We start from the raw sequence: 22,486 nt of genomic DNA on the forward strand, positions 1-22,486 counted from the left end.
GATGTTGTCGCCAGTGGTCGGCGGAAGGTGCACGTGCCCGTCGACCTGGGACCGGACCGCAGCGACGCACGGATGCACGCCAAGACCGTAGGATCCTACGCAGTGCCGTAGGGGACCGCACCGCCACTTCCCAGCAAATTAGGGACACTGTTGCTCCTGGGGTATCGGCGAGGACCATTCGCAACCGTCTCCATGAAGCTGGGCTACGGTCCCGCACACCGTTAGGCCGTCTTCCGCTCACGCCCCAACATCTTGCAGCCCGCCTCCAGTGGTGTCGCGACAGGCGTGAATGGAGGGAAGAATGGAGACGTGTCGTCTTCAGCGATGAGAGTCGCTTCTGCCTTGGTGCCAATGATGGTCGTATGCGTGTTTGGCGCCGTGCAGGTGAGCGCCACAATCAGGACTGCATACGACTGAGGCACACAGGGCCAACACCCGGCATCATGGTGTGGGGAGCGATCTCCTACACTGGCCGTACACCACTGGTGATCGTCGAGGGGACACTGAATAGTGCACGGTACATCCAAACCGTCATCGAACCCATCGTTCTACCATTCCTAGACCGGCAAGGGAACTTGCTGTTCCAACAGGACAATGCACGTCCGCATGTATCCCGTGCCACCCAACGTGCTCTAGAAGGTGTAAGTCAACTACCCTGGCCAGCAAGATCTCCGGATCTGTCCCCCATTGAGCATGTTTGGGACTGGATGAAGCGTCGTCTCACGTGGTCTGCACGTCCAGCACGAACGCTGGTCCAACTGAGGCGCCAGGTGGAAATGGCATGGCAAGCCGTTCCACAGGACTATATCCAGCATCTCTACGATCGTCTCCATGGGAGAATAGCAGCCTGCATTGCTGCGAAAGGTGGATATACACTGTACTAGTGCCGACATTGTGCATGCTCTGTTGCCTGTGTCTATGTGCCTGTGGTTCTGTCAGTGTGATCATGTGATGTATCTGACCCCAGGAATGTGTCAATAAAGTTTCCCCTTCCTGGGACAATGAATTCACGGTGTTCTTATTTCAATTTCCAGGAGTGTATTTAGTTGTGAGGACGCTTGAAATCTTTGGTGTAGGCAAGCCCCATTAACGCAGGAACGTGTCATCAAGTCCGCCAACTTATCCGTGACCAGCCTCGACTTTTTTACAGAGTGCGTAATTCCCTAATACGTCGGAGAGAACCATGCCTTAACGAAGAGTAGACATCGACTGGATGATACCTTTAGAGATGTTTCACAAGTGCATATCGTATGTAATAGGAAGCAGGTGATATTAGAAGCTCTGCTGTTTCACAGTAACAGAATAATCGGTTCTCGTTTATTTATTCATATGTTCACTACATTCCGTAGGTCGTACGTAATAGAAAAGACCATGCAACAGAAGAGACATGTTTGACAGTAACGAAGATGAACAAGTGCTCGTAGCTCTTAAGGTATGCATTTTAGAGCCAACTGTTAGTAGACTTTTTTTTCTTCTTTTGGTCCATATTGCCACCTCTCAGAACACTGAGTACTTTTTTAAAAATTCCTTTCATGTGAAGGGACTTGAGAAAGTAAGATACTCAGGTCGTCCCACTCAAACACCATTACGCTAAAAGAGTGGCGCATTCTCAGAAGAGGGTACATATTGTGGCTTTTCCGCAGACACTATTCTGCTGTGGGACGGTTAACTGGTGCATCACAGTGTGGGAGTGAAAAGGCGCGGCAACTGGAAACGTGCTCCAAAGTTGAAGTCCGAAGGACAGTACAATTCTTATGGGCGAAAAGCCTAAATTGCACACAAATTTACCGAGATATTCTGGCGCTGTATGGACCAAATGAAACGTCGCGTTCAGTCGTAGTGAAATGGTGGCAAGGCCGCTCAAGCAGTAGATGATATTGATCAGGGAGCAAGGCCATCGATATCGAGCACAGACACCAATCTCCAGGAAATCGACGGACTCATTCGCAGCAATCGCAAATTTTTAAAGACTGAGGACGTTCACACAGCTACTTAAATAATGGTAACATAACCAGCGGCTGTATCTGAATCTACCATCGTTTATTCCTTTCAATAAATGCTACCAGTTTCGACATCACATGGCGTCATTTCAGACCCCTGCATCTGTACACATACACAAAATGATAGAAGAGCATGAGAGCATATGTAACATAAATCATAGTTTATGACTAAAAAGAGATAAATCACTTCATAAAATTACATATAAATATATGTTATTGTTGCTCATACAAAACAAAATTAGAGCATGTAAATTATATTGCATTTTTTTTATAATGGACGTACTGACAAATGTCACATGAGATGTTACTCGGCAGTAGTTTGTAGACAGATATCATGTATGCTACTTTTAAACCTGTCGGTATATTTGACGGCGGCTGTTAGGAAAATATGTGACTGCAATCGCTTTGCTGGTGTGATTATTTGTACGTATGGCTTCCCCTCAAGTCCATTACGTCCATTATAAAAAAAAAGTGCAATATAAGATAGAGGCCCAAATTTTGTTTTGTATGGATAACAACACCAGATTTTATTATCTAATTTTATGATGTGATTTATATCTTTTAGTCATAAACTATGTTTATGCTGTCTGTGCTCTCATACTCTTTTATCGTGTTGTGTATATTTCCATATGCAGAGGCCTGAAGATGGCACCATGTAGTGTCGAAACTGGTAGCATGTCTTAAAAAGAATAAACGACTGTAGATTCAAATGCGGCCGCTGGTTTTGTTATCAATATCCAAGTACTACGTGTCCGGTTGCCGTCCCACTTTCCTTCATGTGGTACCAGGGATTCACCTAGCTGTTCACGAATGGCTTCGTGACCAAGGAGTGGATTTCTATCGTCCAGACACTGAACGATTGATAGAGCGTTACCATGATCGTTTACAGTGACATATGGTGTATATTGAAACCGAGCGAGGTGGCGCACTGGTTAGCACACTGGACTCGCATTAGTTAGGACGACGGTTCAAACCCACGTCCGGCAATCCTGGTTTAGGTTTTCCGTGATTTCCCTAAATCGCCTCAGGCGAATGCCTGGATGGCTCCTCTGAAAGGACTTCCTTTCTCGTCTCCATCCCTAATCCGACGGGACAGATGACCTCGCTGTTTGGTCCCCTCCCCTAGATCAACCAACCAACCAAGTATGTTGAAAAACAGTGTGATACATCTGTGTCACTTTTATGTGCAGAATTCAGTAAAGTTATTTGGCCTGACATAATAATGTGTACGTTACTTGGTGAAGTCCTCTCGTAACATGCGCATTCGCCTCCGTAGCCCACGTCGCCAACGCACGCCTGTCTCCTGTCTTACGACTCGTAGGTAGACGGTTCGAATCCTCCTGGCAGCAGAAAGTTTCTCCGCCAGACTCACACTTTGCGCCAGTTTCATTTCGGCAGTGTCTCATCGACTGAGGCCATGATTATCCTTGCGCAGATTGGGGACATAGAGCCTCGTAACATCATTGGTGCTGTTCTCGAGGAGGAGCTAATGCGCCGGCACCAGGTTACACCCTCTCCCTTCTGTCATTGTCTTACAGCACGACAACAAACTATGGAGACACACATTACAACCACCTGCACTTAATACACATCTCTCGCCCACTGCGAGCAAAGGGAGCAGTTTGTGCAGGTTAGGTTACTGAACGCACCTCTTGGTGTCTCCCGGGCAACAATACATTTTTTTTAGTCATCAGTCTACTGACTGATTTCATGCGGCCCGCCAAGAATTCCTGCCTTGTTCCAACCTCTTCTCAGAATAGCGACTGCACCCTACGCCCTCAATTATTTTTCGGATGTATTCCAATCTCTGCGTCCAGATTTTACCCTCTACAGCTTTCCTGATGTCTTAACACGTGTCCTATCGTCCTGTCACTTCTCCTTGTCAGTATTTTCCACATATTCCTACCCACGCCGATTCTGCGGAGAACATCCTTATCAGTCCACCTAATTTTCAACATCTTTCTATAGCACTAATCCTCAAATGTTTCTATTCTCTTATTTTTGTTGTACCAACAGTCCGTCATTTACTATCATACAGTGCTCTACTCCAAACGTGCATTCTCAGAAATTTCTTCCTCAAATTAAGGCTAATTTTTTATGCTATCAGGCTACTCTCGTCGAGGAATGCCCTCTTCGCCTCTGGTAGTAGCTTTTTACGTCCTTCTTACTTTGTCTCGCATATATTATTTTGCTTCTAAGGTAGCAGGGTTCCTTAACGTCGTGTACTTCGTGGTCCTCACTTTTTGATGTTAAGTTTATCGTTAATCTCAGTTCTGCTGCTCCGCATTGTTTTCGTCTTTCTTAGATTTACTCTCAATCCACATTGTGTACTCATTCGACTGTTCACGCAGTTCAAGGAGTCCGGTATTAATTCTTCTGCACATTCAGTGAGGAGAGTAACGCCATCATCGAATCTTATCATTGATACTTTTAACCTGAATTTTACCCCGGCTCTTGAGCTTTGATTTTCCTTATCTCGCTTCCATTATCAATAGGAACTTCACAACTGCCTCTCTGGTGCGTCTGCCTTTCTAAAGCCGAACCAATCGTCATCTACAAATCCTAAATTTTCTTGTACATTCAACTGCATATTATTCTTGTCAGCAGCTTGAACACATGAGACGTTAACTTCATTATGCGATACTTCCCGCAGTTGTCTGAGTAGAAGGATTTTACCGGTTCTGGTTCACTTTTCTCAAGAAAGCTCACTCACTCATAACACTGAACATTTAATATCGAACTTTGAACATAAACGTTGAACATAAGCGTTGGACGTTTATTATCAACTTTAACGTTGAACGTTTATATTCAACGTTCAATATTAAATCTTCTGTGTTACGAGTAAGTGAGCTTTCTTGGGAAAAGTGAGCCAGAACCGGTTAAATTCTTTTGCTTATCTGCCATATTGCTATTCATTTCTAATATGTGCTGAATAGTAAAGACTGCGTTTAGACACGACCCTCGTTTAATTTTGATAGGATAGCGGCTTTTACGTTAGACTGTTTCTGACTGAAGCACACTCACAAGGGAACCTCCCCATCGCACCCCCCTCAGATTTAGTTATAAGTTGGCTCAGTGGATAGGCCTTGAAAAACTGAACACAGATCAATTGAGAAAACAGGAAGAAGTTGTGTGGAACTGTAAAAAAATAAGCAAAATATACAAACTGAGTAGTTCGTGGGGAGATAGGCAACAACAAGGAGACTGTAAACGCAGGATCGCTGTAGTCTGGTGGTAACGTGAGCAGCTGCGGAACGAAAGATCCTTGGTTCAAATCTTCCATCGAGTGAAAAGTTTAATTTTTTATTTTCAATTTATGTGACAAACTCTTATGTTTTCATCACTTTTTTGGGAGTGATTATCACATCCACAAGAAAACCTAAATCGGGCAAGGTAGAAGAATCTTTTTACCCATTCGCCAAGTATACAAGTTAGGTGGGTCGACAACATATTCCTGTCATGTGACGCACATGCCGTCACCAGTGTCGTATAGAATATATCAGATGTGTTTTCCTTTGGAGGAATCTGTTGACCTATGACCTTGCGATCAAATGTTTTCGGTTCCCATTGGAGAGGCACGTCCTTTCGTTTTACTAATCGCACGGTTTTGCGATGCGGTCGCAAAACACAGACACTAAACTTATTACAGTGAACAGAGACGTCAATGAACGAACGGACAGATAATAACTATGCAAAAATAAAGAAAGTAAAATTTTCACTCGAGGGAAGACTTCAACCAAGGATCTCTCGTTCTGCAGCTGCTCACGCTACCACGGGACCACGTCGCTCCTGAGCTCACATACTCCATGATGTTGCTTATGTGGCCCATGGACTACTCAGTTTGTATATTTTGCTTATTTTTTCACAGTTCCACACAACTTCTTCCTGTTTTCTCAATTGATCTGTGTTCAGTTTTTCAAGGCCTATCCACTGTGGCAACTTGTAACTAAATCCGAGGGGGGTGCGATGAGGAGGTTCCCTTGTCAGTACAAGGAAAACTGACACAGCTGGACTTTCAGCCCCGGCGGCGAGCAGCGGCTGGGGGTTGCGTAACGGCCATCAGCGTCCACTTGACTCGCCTGCCCCCTGCCCTGTGCTCTGCCGGGACGACCTCATTGCTCCAGGCCACGGGCCAGCCACTGCGTCCACACTGCACTGGACCCGCTGCCGACGTCCGAATCCCCCAGTGGCGTTGCTCGCAACGTGTCACCGGCAGCCCAGCGCCAGCAGACCACCTCTCTCCAACAGAACATGGAGGGTCAACACAGACCAACAGTGATGTCAGCAGTCCCAGCTGGTAGTCTCCCAAAACAATGAAACAATAACTGTGAAAATTTCATCCCTCTGAGGAAAACCATATTTCTCTGTACCGTACCGCATCAGCTGCAATGTTGTAAATGGTGAATCATGAGAATAAAGTTTCTTCGCCTTCTGTTATTGTAGCGCACAAGTTCTGCCAGTAAAGAAAAGAACATACTGGACACATCGCAGCGAATTTCTGATGCTGCTCTAACACTGCTACAGGGGCTTGGATAAATATGGAAACATCAAAAGTGCAACACATTACCATTCTTGTTGCTGTTGTTGTGGTCTTCAGTCCTGAGACTGGTTTGATGCAGCTCTCCATGCTACTCTATCATGTGCAAGCTTTTTCATCTCCCAGTACCTACTGCAACCTACATCCTTCTGAATATGCTTAGTGTATTCATCTCTTGGTCTCCCTCTAGGTTGTTTATCCTCCACGCTGCCCTCCAATACTAAATTGGTGATCCCTTGATGCCTCAGAACATGTCCTACCAACCGATCCCTTCTTCCAGTCACGTTGTGCCACAAGTTCCTCTTCTCCCCAATTCTATTCAATACCTCCTCATTAATTATGTGATCTACCCATCTAATCTTCAGCATTCTTCTGTAGCACCACATTTCGAAAGCTTCTATTCTCTTCTTGTCCAAACTATTTATCGTCCACGTTTCACTTCTATACATGGCTCTACTCCATACAAATACTTTCAGAAACGACTTCCTGACATTTAAATCTATACTCAATGTTAACAAATTTCTCTTCTTCAGAAATACTTTCCTTGCCATTGCCAGTCTACATTTTATATCCTCTCTACTTCGACCATCATCAGTTATTTTTCTCCCTAAATAGCAAAACTCCTTTACTACTTTAAGTGTCTCATTTCCTAATCTAATTCCCTCAGCATCACCCGACTTAATTCGACTACATTCCATTATCCTCGTTTTGCTTTTCTTGATGTTCATCTTATATCCTCCTTTCAAGACACTGTCCATTCCGTTCAACTGCTCTTCCAAGTCCTTTGCTGTCTCTGACAGAATTACAATGTCATCGGCGAACCTCAAATTTTTTATTTCTTCTCCATGGATTTTAATACCTACTCCGAATTTTTCTTTTGTTTCCTTTACTGCTTGCTCAATACAGACATTGAATAACATCGGGGACAGGCTACAAACATGTCTCACTCCCTTCCCAACCACTGCTTCTCTTTCATGTCCCTCGACTCTTATAACTGCCATCAGGTTTCTGTACAAATTGTAAATAGCCTTTCGCTCCCTGTATTTTACAGATGCCAACTTCAGAATTTGAAAGAGAGTATTCCAATCAACATTGTCAAAAGCTTTCTCTAAGTCTACAAATGCTAGAAACGTAGATTTGCCTTTTCTTAATCTAGCTTCTACAATAAGTTATAGGGTCAGTATTTCCTCACGTGTTCCCATATTTCTACGGAATCCAAACTGATCTTCCCCAAGGTCGGCTTCTACCAATTTTTCCATTCGTCTGTAAAGAATTCGCGTTAGTATTTTGCAGCCGTGACTTATTAAACTGATAGTTCGGTAATTTTCACATCTGTCAACGCCTGCTTTCTTTGGGATTGGAATTATTATATTCTTCTTGAATTCTGAGGGTATTTCGCCTGTCTCATACATTTTGCTCACCAGATGGTAGAGTTTTGTCAGGACTGGCTCTCCCGAGGCTGTCAGTAGTTCTGATGGAATGTTGTCTACTCCCGGGGCCTTGTTTCGACTTAGGTCTTTCAGTGCTCTATCAAACTCTTCACGCAGTATCATATCTCCCATTTCATCTTCATCTATATCCTCTTCCATTTCTATAATATTGCCCTCAAGTACATCGCCCTTGTATAGACCCTCTATATACTCCTTCCACCTTTCTGCTTTCCCTTCTTTGCTTAGAACTGGGTTCCCATCTGAGCTCTTGATATTCATACAAGTCGTTCTCTTTTCTCCAAAGGTCTCTTTAATTTTGCTGTAGGCAATATCTATCTTGCCCCTAGTGAGAGAAGCCTCTACATCCTTACATTTATCCTCTAGCCATCCCTGCTTAGCCATTTTGCACTTCCTGTCGATCTCATTTTTGAGACATTTGTATTCCTTTTTGCCTGCTTCATTTACTGCATTTTTATATTTTCTCCTTTCGTCAATTAAATTCAATATTTCTTCTGTCACCCAAGGATTTCTACTAGCCCTCGTCTTTTTACCTACTTGATCCTCTGCTGCCTTCACTACTTCATTCCTCAAAGCTACCCATTTTTCTTCTACAGTATTTTTCCCCCATTCTTGTGAATTGTTCCCCTATGCTCTCCCTGAAACTCTGTACAGCCTCTGATTCTTTCAGTTTATCCAGGTCCCATCTCCTTAAATTCCCACCTTTTTGCAGTTTCTTCAGTTTTAATCTACAGTTCATAACCAATAGATCGTGGTCAGAGTCCACATCTGCCCCTGCAAATGTCTTACAATTTAAAACCTGGTTCCTAAATCTCTGTCCTACCATTATATAATCGATCTGATACCTTTTAGTATCTCCAGGATTCTTCCATGTATACAACCTTCTTTTATGATTTTTGAACAAAGTGTTAGCTATGATTAAGTTGTTCTCTGTGCAAAATTCCACCAGGCGGCTTCCTCTTTCATTTCTTAGCCCCAGTCCATATTCACCTACTACGTTTCCTTCTCTCCCTTTTCCTACTACCGAATTCCAGTCACCCATGACAATTAAATTTTCGTCTCCTTTCACTATCTGAATAATTTCTTTTATTTCATGATACATTTGTTCAATTTCTTCATCGTCTGCAGAGCTGTTTGGCATATAGACTTGTACTACTGTCGTAGGCGTGAGCTTCGTGTCTATCTTGGCCACAACAATGCGTTCGCTGTGCTGTTTGTAGTACCTTACCCGCATTCCTATTGTTTTATTCATTATTAAACCTACTCTTGCATTACCCCTATTTGATTTTGTATTTATAACCCTGTATTCACCCGACCAAAAGTCTTGTTCCTCCTGCCACCGAACTTCACTAATTCCCACTATATCTAACTTTAACCTATCCATTTCCCTTTTTAAATTTTCTAACCTACCTGCCCGATTAAGGGATCTGACATTCCACCCTCCGATTCGTAGAGCGCCAGTTTTCTTTCTCCTGATAACGACGTCCTCCTGAGTAGTCCCCGCCCGGAGATCCGAATGGGGGACTATTTTACCTCCGGAATATTTTACCCAAGAGGACGCCATCATCATTTGTCCATACAGGAAAGCTGTATACCCTCGGGAAAAATTATGGCCGTAGTTTCCCCTTGCTTTCAGCCGTTCGCAGTACCAGCGCAGCAAGGCCGTTTTGGTTGGTGTTACAAGGCCAGATCAGTCAATCATCCAGACTGTTGCCCCTGCAACTACTGAAAAGGCTTCTGCCCCTCTTCAGAAACCATACGTTTGTCTGGCCTCTCAACAGATACCCCTCCGTTGTGGTTGCACCTACGGTACGGCTATCTGTATCGCTGAGGCACGCAAGCCTCCCCACCAAAGGCAAGGTCTATGGTTCATGGGGGGAGATAGATTAGTAATACGGGGGATTGATGTATAAATGTGAAAAGATGGGAGAAACCATATTCCCAGCTGTATGACTTGGAAGCGAGTACCCACTATAATACTTGCTGCCCTGATCGTGTCTAAAGTATCTGATTTGTCACCCACAGCAGGCGTCATTTGGCCCTGTCTCCACAGTCACAGGGAATATAATAAGGACGGAAGAGGTAATACAGCGTTGTTTAAATAAGAGTCGACCACAGACTCAATTAAATATCTATATTTTCATAAAGACCCACAGACATACTAAAAAAGAAGCTCACAGATCTAAAAAAGAAGCTCACAGATCGAAGAGGGTAACAAGGCCATTTGAAATAGGTGGCAAATGTGCCTGGATAACAGAACGTTATTACTGTGCATTCGAACAACAGTCAGTCCAGTTCGCTCCGGGAAGCAGAAGAGACAACATCGGCGCTTGCCACCCAGCTAGTGCTCGAGCATTGTATACTGTGATAGTTCGTTCCGGTATTTGTTCTACTTCCATAGGCTCTGGATTGCCGCGCGGAGTGGCCGCCTGGTTCGAGGCGCCATGTCACGGATTGCGCGGTCCCTCCCGCATGAAGTTCTGAGTCCTCTCTCGGGTATGGGTGGATGTGTTGTTCTTAGCATAAGTTAATTTAAGTTAGTTTAACTAGTGTGTACGTTAGGGACCGATGACCTCAGCAGTTTGGTCCCTTAGGAATTCACACACACACACATAGGCTCTGCCGAATTGTTGAAGTATATATCATGGCGACTGGAGCCCCTCTGCTCCACAAACTTCACAAAACCAGCCCCACAGTGTCCCACTGCATACTAAAGCATTTCATGTATTCACCAGTAAAGTGATAACGACCCAATCATCGCGTACTGCAACGCAGACGCACTCCAACAACGTTCCACTAGTAGATGCAACTACAGAAAGAGGCCTACAGCCCTCGCAGAAACGCCAACGGGACTGGGCGGACGAGGAAAAAGACGATGAACCACGTTCAACGAGAAAAAAATGGAGAAAGTGCTACGTGTCGACGCCACCCACCAGCATGTAAGATGCACTGCTAAGATATAAGCAACTACCGACAGAGGGTCTTTCATCTTATTTGTTGAAAGCAGAGACAGATACATAGCTAGGCTCCAGTCTGCGGCAATAGACAAATCATTAGGCGGGACTGCGAGCCATTGTTCAGGTATATAATTAATATTACGATGGCAGGAAAATTAAGACTGTGTCAGGATTAACTGTCAACGCCTTCGTTCAACACTCATTCTTAGACGAAGCCGCAGGTTCGAATCCTGCCTCGGGCATGGATGTGTGTGATATCCTTAGGTTAGTTAGGTTTAATTCGTTCTAAGTTCTAGGCGACTGATGACCTCAGAAGTTAAGTCGCATAGTGCTCAGAGCCATTTGAACCATTTTAGATGAAGCAAGTTTGGAGGGGTACATTCCGAAGTTCTTCACTACTAAACAGAGCATCATCAGTAATTGTGAAACTCGAGATGACGTGTTGCTGCATCAGGACATTCAATAAAATTATAATGCTGAACGGGCTAAAGGTAACAAAGCCGTCCCCAGTTTTTGTTGCAACATTTTAGATTACAGCGGTTCCCATATTGGTGCTCGCTGTTCTGTGGAAGTGTATGTACCTCCCGTCTTACAATGATATAATTGTTTGCAATTTGGGAACGGAAACCGACAGTGCAGCAGTAGCACAAGATGTGCGTTCTGAGCAGGCCCACACACAAGTGATAGCGATACATGTGGGAGGGCCAGTCAACCAACCTGTGTTCACTGAACCGATGGTAACAGTGCTCTACTTCGAATCTCCTCAAACTTAAACCATTTTCTGCTTTCAGATATCTGACCAATTGTGTGGAACAACAGTTAATGGAACGTGCAATTCCGTCCCGTTCCATTCCGTTATCGGCCAGTGTGGATTCTGCCATTTGGAAAGTGCAATGTTTTGTCATTTAGTTCCATTGTGCCCCGTTCCGTTCTGTTAGCGGCCAATGTGAATGCTTCCATTTGAAATGCAATGTGGAACATTTTGACGTTCCATTCCCTCCAGTTCCGTTCTGTTTTCGGCCAGTACGAATGCTGCCACTTTTAAAGTGGAATTTTTTGAAGTTCAGTTCCGTTCCATTGTTGGCCAACGTGAATGCTACCATTTGGAGTGCACTGTGGAGTGTTTTCACGCTCAGTTCCGTCCCATTCCGTTCCGTTGTCGGCCAGTGTGAATACTTGCATTTGGAATGCAATGTGGAACAGTTTCACGTTCAATCCTGTCCTATTCCATTCCGTTGTCGGCCAGTGCTTCCATTTCAAATGCATTGTGGAATATTTTGTCTTTCAGTTCTGTCCCCTTTCCGTTCTCTTGTGGCCAGTGTGAATGCCGCTATTCTGGATGCCCTGTAGAATATTCTGACTTTCAGTTCCGTCCCGTTCCGTTCCGTTGTCGGCCAGTATCAGTGCTGCCATTTGTAATGGACTATGGAATGCTTTGGCGTTCAGCTCCATTCCGTTCCGTTAGATCAACTTAGAATCAGTGTTTAGTGAGTTCAAAGGCCGGAGGAATGGAACGGCACACCGTCTCTAATGGAACTATGTGTAGTAAGGCAGCCGGCCGCTGTGGTCGAGCGGTTCTAGGCGCTTCAGTCCGGAACCACGCGGCAGCTACGGTCACATACCTCCGGCATGGATGTGTGTGATGTCCTCAGGTTAGTTACGTTTAAGTAATTCTAAGTCTTGACAACTGTACCTTTAATTTTACACGAACTGTTACCCGTGCCTAAGCTCGCAAATCAGTAGTTTTGTTATGATCAGTGAGGTAAAATAAGCAAGCTAATAATTTATGAATATGTTTGCATGGTAATTATGTTTGGTTTGTTGGGCGCTCAACTGCGCCGTCATCAGCGACCGTACAAAGCGTCAATTTTTTCACAGTCCAATTTTTTTTCACATTCCGATCTAGCCACTGTCACGAAAGTTGGGAATGATGATGAAATGAAGAGGAAAACACAAACACCCAGCCTGCGGGCAGAGAAAATCCCCAACCCGGCCGGGAATCGAAACCGAATATGTTTATATGTAATGGTTCAAAATGGTTCAAATGGCTCTGAGCACTATGGGACTTAAATTCTGAGGTCATCAGTCCCCTAGAATAGAACTACTTATAGCTAACTAAACTAAGGACATCACACACATCCATGCCCGAGGCAGGATTCGAACCTGCGACTGTAGCAGCAGCGCTCTTCCAGTCTGAAGCGCCTAGAACCGCTCGGCCACAGCGGCCGGCGGAACCAACATAAGAATTCAGCTCACAAAAATCTAGTCACAAGGCCCATGCCATTAATGCTGTATATTCAAAGTCTGCAACAAGCGTTAGCAAAATTAGCAAGTGAGTAGTTTCCTCGGTGATACGCCAGTCCAGTCATCTAGTAATTGAAGTAAGGTTTTGCCACATACCAAACGTTTTTTATCTCATTTCAACGAGTTACAGGGCCTACATTTCTAATCCATTCTTCCTAAGATGACTAATCGATGATTAACAAAACCAATTAATGGACCATAATGGAATACAGCCTCACTGAAAGCCTCCAACGCTATACGTGTACAGGCATGACGTCTCTCTGCTTGTCGTAAAACCCTTTAAACGGCACCGCCGCCGTAAATCTTCTACTGTCTGAGAACGTATAAAAGACGTGTCATGCTCAGCGTCTAAAATTCGACGGGCGTCTAACTGTTCTAATGTTTCTTTAGCTCTTGAGGCCTTCTGACGTTCTACATCTAAGGTCTCGACCCCTTTCAGAAAGATGAGCTAAACCAGATATATCTTTGCGCAGCAGGTTCTAACAATTTCAAATACTGTTCTCACCCTTACCGTCGGATATTATTACGTATCTCCACAACAATGCGCCACAAAAATTGTCCAGCTTCGCCAGATGGTTTCGCGGTTCTTTTTAAAATTTCAAGAACTGCTTGTATGATTAAACAATGTATTCGCACTGCCACTTAATAAACACCAAGAACTGCCAACCTTCATGCAACCGTTATTGGCATCCCACTAACATACTTCTTATGAGGCGCGATTTTTCATGTTTATTTTCATTATTATTTTTTGTTGTTGTTGTTGTGGTCTTCAGTCCTGAGACTGGTTTGATGCAGCTCTCCATGCTACTCTATCCTGTGCAAGCTTCTTCATCTCCCAGTACCTACTGCAACCTACATCCTTCTGAATCTGCTTAGTGTATTCATCTCTTGGTCTCCCCCTACGATTTTTACCCTCCACGATGCCCTCCAATACTAAATTGGTGATCCCTTGATGCCTCAGAACATGTCCTACCAACCGATCCCTTCTTCTGGTCAAGTTGTGCCACAAACTCCTCTTCTCCCCAATCCTATTCAGTACCTCCTCATTAGTTATGTGATCTACCCATCTAATCTTCAGCATTCTTCTGTAGCACCACATTTCGAAAGCTTCTATTCTCTTCTTGTCCAAACTATTTACGTCCATGTTTCACATCCATACATGGCTACCCTCCATACAAATACTTTCAGAAATGACTTCCTGACACTTAAATCTATACTCGATGTTAACAAATTTCTCTTCTTCAGAAACGCTTTCCTTGCCATTGCCAGTCTATATTTTATAGCCTCTCTACTTCGACAATCATCGGTTATTTTGCTCCCCAAATAGTAAAACTCCTTTACTACTTTAAGTGTCTCATTTCCTAATCTAATACCCTCAACATCATCCGACTTAATTCGACTACATTCCATTATCCTAGTTTTGCTTTTGTTGATGTTCATCTTATATCCTCCCTTCAAGACACCATCCATTCCGTTCAACTGCTCTTCCAAGTTCTTTGCTGTCTCTGACAGAATTACAATGTCATCGGCGAACCTCAAAGTTTTTATTTCTTCTCCATGGATTTTAATACCTACTCCGAATTTTTCTTTTGTTTCCTTTACTGCTTGCTCAATATACAGATTGAATAACATCGGGGAGAGGCTACAACCCTGTCTTACTCCCTTCCCAACCGCTGCTTCCCTTTCATGTCTCCCGACTCTTATAACTGCCATCTGGTTTCTGTACAAATTGTAAATAGCCTTTCGCGCCCTGTATTTTACCCCTGCCACCTTTAGAATTTGAAAGAGAGTATTCCAGTCAACATTGTCAGAAGCTTTCTCTAAGTCTACAAATGCTAGAAACTATTATTTTTTATTTTATTTTATAAAGTACCATGTATTCTTCCTCAAGAATTAAGCTATCTGCGTAGCAAATTTTATCAAAATTGGTTCAGCGGTTAGTCGTGAAAAGGTAAGAGGAAGAGTTACATTCGGATTTGTAGAATTAGTATAAATTGTTCTACAACATAAAATTTCACATTCAATACATCTAAGTGCAGCAGCGAGTATTTTTGCTTCAGCCTAGAGCAGTGGTTCCCAACCTGAGGGTGGTTAACCCCTGAGGGGTAAAATGAAATTTTATGAGGGGTAAAAACTAAACGATTCGGTTCTGTTTCAGTTACTAAACTAAATTATTTTCAAAAGATAATTATTATTATCACAATTTTGTAGGAATCTAATACTGACGATACAAGTTATCAGTAATCACTTTTTCTCAATTACAAGCGTTGATGTGGTGGAGCTTATAGGTTCATCACATAGTCCACCCACTACACACATACGTTGCGTATTGTCCCGTACATCGCTGATGATAAAACTGAGACATATACGTAACAAATGCTAAATATGTCAAGAAAATATGTTCTCCAAGTTGTAGGTAGTAGCTGGAGTGTGTGTGTATCGTGTGTATTGAATCGGGGACCTAGAAACGACGGAGAAGCGTCGTTCCGCCGTACCCCTCAGTGGTTCACAACCCCACAACAGGCCACCCACTACACCGCCGCCCCACACCGAACTCAGGGTTCGTTCGGCCCCCCCGGGAACCCCCCCCCCCTCCGGGAACTTCGCATATCAGACGAGTATAACCCCAATGTTTACGTGTAGAGTAATTAGGTGTACGCGTACGTGGAGACAGTGTTTGCGCAGCAATCGCCGATATAGTGTAACTCAGGTGGAATAAGGGGAACCAGCCCGCATTCACCGAGGCAGATGGAAAACCGCCTTAAAAACCATCCACAGGCTGGCCGGCACACCGGACCTCGACACTAATTTGCCGGGAGGATTCGTGCCGATCGGGAAGCAGCGCCTTAGACCAGGGGCGGGCAAACGTTGCACGCGGCTCATGAGCGCACAGCGCTGAACGTGTGCTGCTCGCGTGCAGGCGTCGACCGGGGCTGTGGCGACAGCCGGCAGGTTGCGGCAGTGTAATGCCAGGCTAAGCTGCGGACGTTGATGCGAAGCGAGCACTATGTAGTGAACGTTGTATTTCAAGAAACGGAGAAGTGGAGATTTGCTATCTTTTAAAAAGTAATGGGAGAATCATTTTTTCTTTGTGCAAAAAAGTGAAAATTCGAAATGTTTAATATGTGGCAGCATTCTCGCTGGTCAACGGAAGTTTAATATTGAAGGCCATTATAATAAATTTCACAAGAACGAGTACAATTTATTGTCGGATTCTGAGCGGATGGGGAATTGACTGAGCTTAAAAGAGCGATCTGACGATACCAGATGAATCTGTCGTAGTTGGCCGGCCGAAGTGGCCGAGCGGTTCTAGGCACTACAGCCTGGAACCACGCGACCGCTATGGTCGCAGGTTCGAATCCTGCCTCGGGCATGGATGTGTGTGATGTCCTTAGGTTAGTTAGGTTTAAGTAGTTCTAAGTTCTAGGGGACTGATGACCACAGCAGTTAAGTCCCATAGTGCTCAGAGCCATTTGAATTTGTCGTAGTTGCTGTTGTCACGAGAGATCTGCGACTTTCTCTCGTCATGTCTCTCATCTAACTGATTCAAAATTTTATGGATCACTGTTTTCAAGTTTTCAGGACGACAACAATAATAGCCCAGCGGTATGTGCAAGTTATAAGACTGCGCTTAATATAGCGAGAGCTGGAAAACCATTTGCTGAATTAATAAGTCTCGGTTAAGAGCAAACATCAGTGATGAAAATTTACGTAACTGTTTGTGTTTGTCTGTATGTAGAAATTTTGTTCCAGATATTAAACGTATTGTAAACTCCACCTGTGATAATTAAAACGTATCGTAGTTAACAGGTACTCTTTCAAACCATGATTTCCTTCAAGCACTCCTACTAACCTTATTCATTCACTCAATAAAGCAAGCTAGGAAACAAAACGCATTAAAGAGGAAGGAGTGGACAGAAGGTGTGGAGGGGAGGGGAGATAAGCGGGTGGCCAGCTTGCCCCTGTGTGCACGCGGAACACCTGTTAACTGCACGCGTGCAAGTGTGCAAGTGCACCGCACATGTGCAGGATTCCTGCCCGCCCCTGCCTTAGACGGTGCAGAGCACCTGCAGTACTTTAGAAATTGCTTCATTACTCCCTTCAAAAGAGATAAATGAATTCATTGACAGCATGACGCAGCAGTAATATCATAAGGGTTATTATAGGGATGTACACAGCTTTGGTATTATTATTATTATGGTTATTACTATTAGAACAGTTAGACGCAAAGGGTTAACAACCTGAAGTCGCCCCATTGCTGCCAGTTCAGACTTAAGGAGTGCAGCAAAGAAGTGATTTACATAGAGTAAGTATAGCGCCCACATGTGAAAGTCTTTGGTTTTAAATGGGGTTGCGGTGTACCGGTCAAGCAGATGCCGCAATGGAGAGGAGTAATGCAGGGGAAGTATGTTTTTGCACCAAGTTTTTGCCTCGCTGTGTATACTTAGCTTTCTTTTCTGAGATGGAGTTGTGGACAGCACTTGCGATGCACCACCAATTCCTTCGTCGTTTAGTCTAATACGCACACATACACGCAAACTAAGTATGTGAGACATGGGACTTACGGAAAGGCAGGGTTCGGTGTGGACGGGGCCTTACTCAGTTACCGTTGGTTGCTCAATTTTTCTTCCTTTTAAAATCACGTACGCTTTATTTGGAAACAACTGCAAATGAGGTTGACAATAAGTAACAGCTATCAAATTTGACTATTAAGACACAATGTTTAATAAAAAATTCTTAAGCAAGTTGCTCCCACGACTGAAAGCCTTATTGACCAGAAATTCAAATTATTTGTCAGCTGAAGGCCCCAATAGTAATATATATATATATATATATATATATATATATATATATATATATATATATATATATATATATATATATACTCCTGGAAATGGAAAAAAGAACACAGTGACACCGGTGGGTCAGACCCACCATACTTGCTCCGGACACTGCGAGAGGGCTGTACAAGCAATGATCACACGCACGGCACAGCGAACACACCAGGAACCGCGGTGTTGGCCGTCGAATGGCGCTAGCTGCGCAGCATTTGTGCACCGCCGCCGTCAGTGTCAGCCAGTTTGCCGTGGCATATGGAGCTCCATCGCAGTCTTTAACACTGGTAGCATGCCGCGACAGCGTGGACGTGAACCGTATGTGCAGTTGACGGACTTTGAGCGAGGGCGTATAGTGGGCATGCGGGAGGCCGGGTGGACGTACCGCCGAATTGCTCAACACGTGGGGCGTGAGGTCTCCACAGTACATCGATGTTGTCGCCAGTGGTCGGCGGAAGGCGCACGTGCCCGTCGACCTGGGACCGGACCGCAGCGACGCACGGATGCACGCCAAGAACGTAGGATCCTACGCAGTGCCGTAGGGGACCGCACCGCCACTTCCCAGCAAATTAGGGGCACTGTTGCTCCTGGGGTATCGGCGAGGACCATTCGCAACCGTCTCCATGAAGCTGGGCTACGGTCCCGCACACCGTTAGGCCGTCTTCCGCTCACGCCCCAACATCGTGCAGCCCGCCTCCAGTGGTGTCGCGACAGGCGTGAATGGAGGGACGAATGGAGACGTGTCGTCTTCAGCGATGAGAGTCGCTTCTGCCTTGGTGCCAATGATGGTCGTATGCGTGTTTGGCGCCGTGCAGGTGAGCGCCACAATCAGGACTGCATACGACCGAGGCACACAGGGCCAACACCCGGCATCATGGTGTGGGGAGCGATCTACTACACTGGCCGTACACCACTGGTGATCGTCGAGGGGACACTGAATAGTGCACGGTACATCCAAACCGTCATCGAACCCATCGTTCTACCATTCCTAGCCGGCCGAAGTGGCCGTTCGGTTAAAGGCGCTGCAGTCTGGAACCGCAAGACCGCTACGGTCGCAGGTTCGAATCCTGCCTCGGGCATGGATGTTTGTGATGTCCTTAGGTTAGTTAGGTTTAACTAGTTCTAAGTTCTAGGGGACTAATGACCTCAGCAGTTGAGTCCCATAGTGCTCAGAGCCATTTGAACCATTTGAACCATTCCTAGACCGGAAAGGGAACTTGCTGTTCCAGCAGGACAATGCACGTCCGCATGTATCCCGTGCCACCCAACGTGCTCTAGAAGGTGTAAGTCAACTACCCTGGCCAGCAAGATCTCCGGATCTGTCCCCCATTGAGCATGTTTGGGACTGGATGAAGCGTCGTCTCACGCGGTCTGCACGTCCAGCACGAACGCTGGTCCAACTGAGGCGCCAGGTGGAAATGGCATGGCAAGCCGTTCCACAGGACTACATCCAGCATCTCTACGATCGTCTCCATGGGAGAATAGCAGCCTGCATTGCTGCGAAAGGTGGATATACACTGTACTATTGCGGACATTGTGCATGCTCTGTTGCCTGTGTCTATGTGCCTGTGGTTCTGTCAGTGTGATCATGTGATGTATCTGACCCCAGGAATGTGTCAATAAAGTTTCCCCTTCCTGGGACAATGAATTCACGGTGTTCTTATTTCAATTTACAGGAGTGTATATATTGAAAACAATCAAACAATCATTACAGTCTGATCAAACCAAGAGAGAAATGGGTCACAAACAGTGCTCCAAGGATCGGCCTGGGAAAGTCGCTCAACTTCGTAACTGTTGAGACAGGCAGCCAAGAGCTGTATTCACTTAACCGGATGGCAGCTCAAACTAGTGACAGTTTAAACGCAGACCAACACTCTTGCAAAATGTACCTAACGTCGGATAACCAATACAACAATGTAATAACCAAGTAAGGCAGAACTGACTGACAGCACTGCGTCTTCAGAATCCGGTGTTTAGAACATCCAGAAGCAGAAGGAACCACTACGACCAATGTAGTCCAAAAGAAACAACATATCCGGACCAAAATGAAGGAGGCTGTCGAACTACACACCTAACCAGACAGCAGTGGCAAGGCGAGCAAAGGTACACTCCACGGAAACACGTTGACCACCAGAGCAGGTAACTGGGGCGTTAGCGCCCTCTAGGCACAAAAATACCGCTGGTTGAACTTTACCAACACGCACAAGGAATTCAATGATTAATAACAAGAAGCGGAGACAGCTATCTCACGAAGTCCAAACACTCCACTCGTTGCTCTTCATCTCAAGGACCCTGCGAGTAGCAATGTGCGAACAAACAGCGTGATCTCAAAATAGTGGAGGTTTCACTACTGGTCCGGTGGACCACGAGGTTGCGGCCCTCGCAACTGCAGCCCCCGATGCCCCAGCATGTCCTCGTGCCACCGGACCTCACTGCTGCCCTGTCCCAACGGAACTCCACGACAAACTCTGACCTGGAAAACACTTGACGTCCTTCCAAAGATAGTACCACAGTACTAGATACCTATAACCGCTGCTGCTGCCACTTGTGGACAGACAATGCTAGCAAAGGTAGTGGTGCCAGTAAACACGAGAAGAAATCGAGACGGCTCTATCCCTATTACACAATGCCAACCTACCAATGGCATCAATGCAAACCGCAACATGGCTCAATATGATTCATCTTTCATCATTTTAAAAATAAAAGTGTTGCAAGAAAAGTGTTTCATTCTACACTTTAGTTAGGTGCTAAAATTGGTGATTCTCTTGGTAACAGAGGGGTGGGCAACAGATGACAAGTGACAAGAGGGGGGGGGGGGGTTGATACTATCTAATGCCTGATTGTACTCAGGGGTTATGGTCTATGAAAGGTTGGGAACCAGTGGCCTAGAGTAATCGGCGATATGGGGAGCCTCTCGATATTGCCTACATCTACATGTATTCTCCGCTAGCCATCAAGCAATGTGTGGCGGAGGGCAATATCCGTGCTGTTCCCCCCCCCCTCCCCCCCCCCTCCCCTCTGTTCCACTCACGGATTGCGCGAGGGATAAACGACTGTTTGAACGCCTTGAACAGTCATCATTGCGCGATATGAAAGTTGGTGGTAATAATATATGCTCTAGATCCTTGGCGAAGATCGGATTTTGGAATTTAGTGAGCAGCCCCTTCTGTTTAGCGCGTCGTCTTGCAGTGCCCAACTTGAAACTTTCTATGAGATTTGTAACGCTCTCGAAGTGGCTAAATGTACCAGTCACGAGTCCTGCCGGTCTTCTTTGGACCTTCTTAAACTCTTGAATCTGACCCAACTGGTAAAGGTCTCATACAGACGAACAATACTCTAAGACTGGACGAACTAACGTATTGTAAGCAATTTCCTTTGTTGAAGGACTGCATCGCTTCACGATTCTGCTTATAAATTGCAATCTAGAGTTCGTCTTAACCGTTACTTGTGTAATCCGATCGTTCTATTCGACATAATTTCGAATAGTCTTACCCAGATACTTGACGGATGTTACCGCTTTCAAAGACGGCATTTATTTTGTACTCTTACATTAATGGGGACTTTCGCTTTGTTATACGCAGTAGGTTACACTTACTAATATTGAGAGATAACTGCCAGTCATTACACCACGCATTTATTTTCTGTAAATCCTCATTGATTTATTCACAACTTTCATGTGATACTACTTTCCTGTAGGCTATAGTATCATCGGCTAACAGTCTAATGCCGCTGTCAATACTATCAACCAGATCGTTTATGTAAATCGTAAAAAGCAGCGGAGCTATTACGTTCTTATATGAAAGTTCAACTCTTACATTACAGATTACTTTCAGTCGACCACCCCAGTAAAAATTTTGCTTACACCAGAGATTTCTAAGTCGCTCTCACTTGCCTCGCTGTGTAGTTCATGGCGGAACGTGTTTCGTGCCAATATTTGTTATACACTGTCCTATCACATTCTCACGTGGAGCGGGGGGAGGGGGAGGGGGGGGGGAATAACACAGTGCCCTGTATTTGCTGGGGTCCCATATTACTTTCATCACCATTACACAAGATATGCGAGGGAGGCAGTCTAATATTGTTGCGCAGTCTAACTAGAATGCTATTTCTCTATGCCCAGCTGACCAGGAACCTGAATAGGGGCTGTACTCTGGAGTTAAGTCAGTCTGCAGTGGTTTCACTGATTATCATGCGTCGTGAAAGCAATCTGTCCTACCTGATTTGAGAGAAGGCCTGAGACCGCTCATTTTGCCAAGGTACGGGAAAAATGACTAAACAGACAAAGTCCACAGTCCCCTCTCCTTTGACTCTTAACCTAAGGGGAAAAATGACTAAACAGTGCCCTGTCTAGTATTTATCAATTTTGACTGTTAACTTAATTCCGGCAATGACATCTTTACTCAAG

The 22,486-nt window shown here is 44.9% G+C and overlaps 1 protein-coding gene across 1 annotated transcript in view; it reads left to right on the top strand.

Annotated features, from left to right (window-relative positions):
* The window catches only part of LOC126252165 (toll-like receptor 2), a 167,515-nt gene that overhangs the window by 141,734 nt on the left and 3,295 nt on the right, over positions 1 to 22,486 (top strand). The gene's annotated exons all lie outside the window — the stretch shown is intronic.

This window comes from Schistocerca nitens, chromosome 4 (assembly GCF_023898315.1).
Source record: "Schistocerca nitens isolate TAMUIC-IGC-003100 chromosome 4, iqSchNite1.1, whole genome shotgun sequence".
In the NCBI taxonomy this organism is placed as follows: Eukaryota; Metazoa; Arthropoda; class Insecta; order Orthoptera; family Acrididae; genus Schistocerca; species Schistocerca nitens.